Below are 6,375 nucleotides of genomic sequence, written 5' to 3' on the forward strand. Positions count from 1 at the left end.
GAACAAAGTACAGGTTAATGCAATCAATAAAAAAATACTGGAACACAGATTTAAAAAATATTAATAGTCAATAAGCACATGAAAAGATAAATTTATCATTAGTAACTGCAATTAAAAACAAAATAATGTATTGGGTTGGCCAAAAAGTTTGTTTAGTTTTTTTTTTTTTCCTTTATAATGGCTCTAGTAGCACTTAGTTATCTTTAACTTCACTCAGAACAATTTTGATCCCCTGGCAATGGGCGAGGACACACCTGATTGGTGGTGTTGCTCTTATATCAGTCAGGGGCAAAGCAGTTGAACAGTCCTTAGTTCATTCTAGCTTGTTGCCTGTGTTGGTGGCCAGACCTGGTTCATGCCTGTGGCACATTAAAAGACAAAACAAAACATAACAAAAAACAATTTTGACAGATTGGATTGTGACAGCTGTCATATCAGAATGCATTTAAAAAAACATCAAAATTGGAATATTTTATACAGTCATTTTAATATTGAAAATGAAAGAAAATACACATTTTTTAAATACTATGCTTTTTTTATTTCAAGAAAGGTAAAAACACAACTGAACCATATAAAGAAAAAGATTTGTGCAAGTGTATGGAGAAGATGCTGTAGCTGATCAAATGTGTCAAAAGTGGTTTGAGAAGTTTCCTAGTACTATTGACATTTTGGCCAAAAAATTCTTTGCTGTGAGGCTGTCTTAGGCATTGGAAGATGTTTGGCAGCACCCCTGTCTTCTACCCACTAAAAACCAATAGCGAGAGATAGCCAGCATACTCAAAATATCCAAATTAAGCAAGTTATTGGTGAAAAATATGCCTTTTACAGAAAAAAAAATAAATGGACTTTTTTGGCCAACCTAATATCTTTTCATATACAAAGGGCAGAAAGAAAAAGAATGATAATGTCATGCATTTTTTATTACAGAAAACAAGAAAAACTTTAATTCATGATGGTTGTAAAAATGTTACAACCACCTTGGGGAATTATTTGACAGTTTCTTAGAAAGTTAAATATACACTGATCTTAACAATTCAATATTCTGCCATTTATTGAAAATAAAAATATATATACATATGCACACACAGAGAAGTTTGTTCAAGAATATGCTCAAAGTTAGATGAACAATTATAAACTACATTTGAGTACAAACTATCAATAAAAAGCAGAACACGGAATTAAACGCAACTCAATTTCAAAATCAATATGTTAATCAAAGGAACTCAAACACAACAAAAGTAAACACTAGATGATTCCACTGGTGATTTATAAAACTATCTTAAGATGATGTAACAAAAATCAGAAAATGGTAGGTTATGGGTAGGTGGGTAAAATTTATTGGAAATTCTCAGCAAAGGACTTTGTATGGTGATGACATTGCTCTGTATCCTGTTTTGGGGGTATGTATAATAGTGTACAATATAAGAGTTTCCAATGGCATGGAACTAAACATTTAAGATATGTGCATTTCACTGCTTTTAAAATATATCTAAATAATAAAATGTTCAAAATGGTACATTCTTAAACATTAAAAATGGAACTCCATTTTGACCTAGCAATTCTCTTCTGAGAAGATACATCAAAGATCCCAAAAGACCAATACAAAAATATATAGACCCCTATTTGTAGCAACACTACAAATATTTACTATATTTGTATATACAAAAATATTTATACCCCTATTTACTATAGCCACAATGTAGGAATCAGCCTAAATGCACATCAATAGATGAGTGGATAAAAAAGCTGTGGTATCTTTACCCACTGGAATACAACACAGCAGTAAAAAAGAAAGAAAAAAAAAAAGAAACTCTTAAATTTTGCCAGATCATGGATGGAACTGAGAAAATTATGCTAAGTGAAAGACAGTGAAAGAAAAATACCACATGATCTCCCTTATGTGTGGAATCTAGTGAACACAGTAAACTAATGAACAAAATAGTAATAGAAGTTTAGATACATAAAACAGACTGCAAGCTGCTGGAAGAAGGCAGAAGGGATGAGATGAAACATAGTGAAGGAATTAACTAAAAAACATTCCCTGGCTGGCATAGCTCAGTGGATTGAACATGGGTTGCGAACCAAAGCATCGCAGGTTCGATTCCCAGTCAGGGCACGTGCCTGGGTTGCAGGCCACGGCCCCCAGCAACTGCACAATGATGTTTCTCTTTCTCTTTCTCCCTCCCTTCCTTCTCTAAAAATGAAAAAAAAACCCACACATTTATTCACAACCCATGGACATGGACAGCATAGGGATTGGCTTGGGGAGGGAAGGGGGGTAGGGTGGATGTAGAGAACAATTGTAACACCATAAACAATTAAAATAAAATTTAAAAATATAACATAAACTTTTTGTAAAACAGCATACTTTTATAGTAATAACATTAAAATACAACTAGAAGGACTTCCAACAAAGATGGAGATATAGGGAGATACATTTAGTCTTCTCGCACAACCAAAAGGACAACAATAAATTTAAAAACAAACAAAAAACAGAACTTCCAGAAATTAAACTTTATGGAAGAACAACAACCAAGGAATTAAAGAAGAGACATTTATCCAAACCAGTGGGAAGGAAGGAGACAAGCAGGAGGGCAGAGAGGACTCACGGCAAGGTGGCTGCTGGGGGACTGGAGCAGATGAGGTGGTGGTTGGCAGACCAAGCCACAAGGCAGCATTTGTGTACAAATAAACTGAAAGGAAAAACTGGCCAGTGAGACAGACCAAGCAACCCAGGGTTCTAGTGCGAGGAAATAAAGCCTCAAAATCTCTGACTGAAAACACCTGTGGGGGGTGCAGGGAGGGAGAAACTCCCAGCCTCACAGGAGAGTTCCTTGGAGAGACCCACAAGATCCTAGTACATACACAAACTTACCCTCCCTGAAATCAGCACCAGAAGGGCCCAATTTGCTTGTGGGTAGCAGAGGAAGTGGCTGAAAGCCAGCTGGGAGCTGAACCAGTGGCATTGTTCCCTTTCAGACCCCTCCTCCACATACAGGGTCACAACACAGCATCCTGCCCTGGTGAACACCTAAGGCTCTGCCCTTTAATACATAACAGGTGCACTAGAAACAAAAAAAAATATGGCGCAAATAAAAGAACAGATCAGAGCTCCAGAAAAAATACAACTAAGCAATGAAGAGATAGCCAACCTATCAGATGCACAGTTCAAAACACTGGCAATCAGGATGCTCACAGAAATGGTTGAGTATAATCACAAAATAGAGGAAAAAGTGAAGGCTATGAAAAGTGAAATAAAGGAAAATGTACAGGGAACCAACAGTGATGGATAGGAAATGACTCAAATCAATGGTTTGGACCAGAAGGAAGAAATAAACAGTCAATCAGAACAGAATGAAAAAAAACAAGAATTCAACAAAATGAGGAGAGGCTTAGGAACTTCCAGGACAACTTTAAATGTTCCAACATCTGAATCATAGGGGTGCCAGAAGGAGAAGAGGAAGAGCAAGAAATGGAAAACTTATTTGAAAACATAATGAAGGAGAATTTCCCTAATCTGGCAAAGCAAATAAATAGACTTCAGGAAGTCCAGGAAGCTCAGAGAGTCCCAAAGAAGTTGGATCCAAGGAAACATACATCAAGGCACACCATAATTATATTACCCAAGATTAAAGATAAGGAGAGAATCTTAAAAACAGCAAGAGAAGAGGAGACAGTTACCTACAAAGCAGTTCCTGTAAGATTATCAGCTGATTTCTCCAAAGAAACCTTGCAGTCAAGAAGGGCCTGGAAAAAAGTATTCAAAGTCATGAAAGACAAGGACCTACATCCAGGATTACTCTATCCAGCAAAGCTATCATTTAGAATGGGAGGGCAGATAAAGTGCTTCCCAGATAAGGTCAAGTTAAAGGAGTTCATCATCACCAAGCCCTTATTATAGGAAATGTTAAAGGGGCTTATCTAAGAAAAAGAAGAAGATCAAAAATACAAATAGTAAAGAGACAACAAACTCACAACTATCAACAATCGAACCTAAAAAAAAAAAAAACCCAGAAAAACAAAACAAAAATGAACTAAGAAAACAGCTAGAACAGGGTTATCAATGGGGAGGGAGACTAGAGAGAATGAGGGAGAAGGTATAGGGAATAAGCAGCATAAATGTTAGTTACATAATAGACAGGGGGAGTTTAAGAATAGAATGGGAAATGAAAAAGCCAAAGAACTTATATGTATGACATGAACTAAGGGGTGGGGAATGAAGGTGAGAGGTGGGTACAGGGCAGAGGGGAATAAAGGGGAGAAGAAATGAGACAACTGTAATAGTACAATCAATAAAGTATATTTAAAAATAAAAAATAAAATCAACAGATTTATATTCCAGTATCAAAAAATAAATATTAAGGAAGCAAAAATTCAAATAAGTAATAGGTTGGGTGTCGAATACTTGCAAAGTACAAATAATACATCTGATCTAATTAGGACTTGGAGAACACTGACTATAACACAGAATATGTATTTTCTTTCCAAGCTTTTTGAAACAATTTTTTAATTGGAAACATAAAGCCGTAAAACAAATCTCAAAAATAGGAAAGAATTATACTTGTCAGGCTCTCTAAAGACATTAAATCTTTGTTAAACATAACAGTAAGCTTAGACTCCAATATAAACTGAGAGAGTATATTTTTATGTCTAATCTTCCGTAACAATAGAGAGATATATAAGATATATTTAAAAGTGTTTCTGTATGATCAATTATGTGATAACCATAGTTAATTCAATAACAACATAAGTACTTATAATGTGTTTGAAAAAAATTAAGTGACTCATGGATCACGAAATATCATTCAGGAACTTATATTTAGAACTGGTCAATAAATTGCTGTAAATCACCTAAATTGGTACCTTAAAGCAGGATTTCTCAAACTTTTTGTTCTTATCACCCCTCTACAGTTGAAGACTACTGAAAATCCTAAGAGTTTTGTGCATATGGGTATTATCTTCCAATGTGACCACTGTTCAAATTTAAAGTTGGGAAATGTTTAAAACACAAGGTTACACAAGCACAAATTTATGAAAATAATAATAGCAGTATGAATGAATCTGAATTTCTAATACAAAAACTTATTTTTAAGAGGACCCATGATCTCAATTTGCCTCCAAGCCTGGTTACATCCATTTATCCTGAATATTCAAAGTCTTTCTCTTCCTCATGTCATAAGGCAAGTAACACAGCTTTTGGTTGGAAGATACTGCTCAACTCAGCCATTTCAGTTTAAAGTGTGGCTGGGCCAGGAGCTACAGCTTGATTTGCTTTAGACCAGACCAGGGAGAGATGAATTGATTCCACAATTTTTCTTTTACAGTTCTTTGCATAGTGCTTCAACCTGTAGACCTCTGGGTATTAGTAAAATAATTAAGTCAAAAATAGGTGTTTTATTCTATCTTCATCCACTTGTTTCCATAGGCAGTGACACAAAGGTTTTAAATTGTAGGAAAGTGGGCAAGAGGAAATCTTTTTAGTAAAACTATGGCTATCTTCCTATTCAAGTGTATTTACATTCTGGCTGCATATTATACTTACCACAGGGATTCAATTTTTTAGACTAAATATTCTCAGATGGAAACATGTGAAAAGTCATTAACTGTGAAGCCACTTCAGTATTTGTGGATTTCATGCAGGGATGTACCTGCTACATTACGAACTTCCTTCTTAGGAAACGCTGAGGAAAAGTGCTTTGCTTACTTCCTTAGTGTGCCCACCATTTACTGTCTCTCTTCTGGGCAATTTAGCTCTTTTCTACATCTCCTTCCACATACCTTTTGTTGTTGTTTATTTACTAACCCTAGTAATTTCTAGAAAAGTCCCATAAGACTGTCTCTTTTGGCTTCTGTTACAGGTTTGCTTTCTCATTCAGGATCCCAATAAAGAGAGAATCTGCTTAAAGTTGCTCAGGTATATACAGGAAATTGATGGAGAAATCTCATTATCATTGAACAAGGCTATTTAAGGGCTTAAAAATCAGAAAGTTTTTTTATTGTTGTTCAAGTACAGTTGTCTCCATTTTCCTGCCACCACTTTCCCCCTCTCCACCCATCCCCAACTCCCTCCTTCAATCCTTTGGCTTTGTCCATGGGTCCTTCGTACATGTTGAATGATGACCAGGACTCTTATAGAATTCTCTAATCTTTGGGAATGTCACTGATGACAACATGATATTTTCTCACACAGTTTAAACACAAATATAGTAACCACATTGTGGCAGACAGATTTTAGGGTGGCTCCCATGTTCCCCATCTACTGGTGTTTACATTTTGTTGTTTGTGTGATCCAATTCTCTTTGAGTGTTGAGGAAACTTATGATTTGTTTCCAAGGAATGGAATGTAGCTAAGGTAATGGCATGTACTTAATTATG

The 6,375-nt window shown here is 35.7% G+C and overlaps 1 pseudogene; it reads left to right on the forward strand.

Annotated features, from left to right (window-relative positions):
* The first annotated feature begins 227 nt into the window (after window positions 1–227).
* On the forward strand, window positions 228–372 carry LOC123820313 (annotated as a pseudogene).
* Window positions 373–6,375: the final 6,003 nt, after the last annotated feature.

Source organism: Phyllostomus hastatus, unplaced genomic scaffold, assembly GCF_019186645.2.
Source record: "Phyllostomus hastatus isolate PE091 unplaced genomic scaffold, TTU_PhHast_1.1 phas_contig_34, whole genome shotgun sequence".
NCBI classification, from domain to species: domain Eukaryota; kingdom Metazoa; phylum Chordata; class Mammalia; order Chiroptera; family Phyllostomidae; genus Phyllostomus; species Phyllostomus hastatus.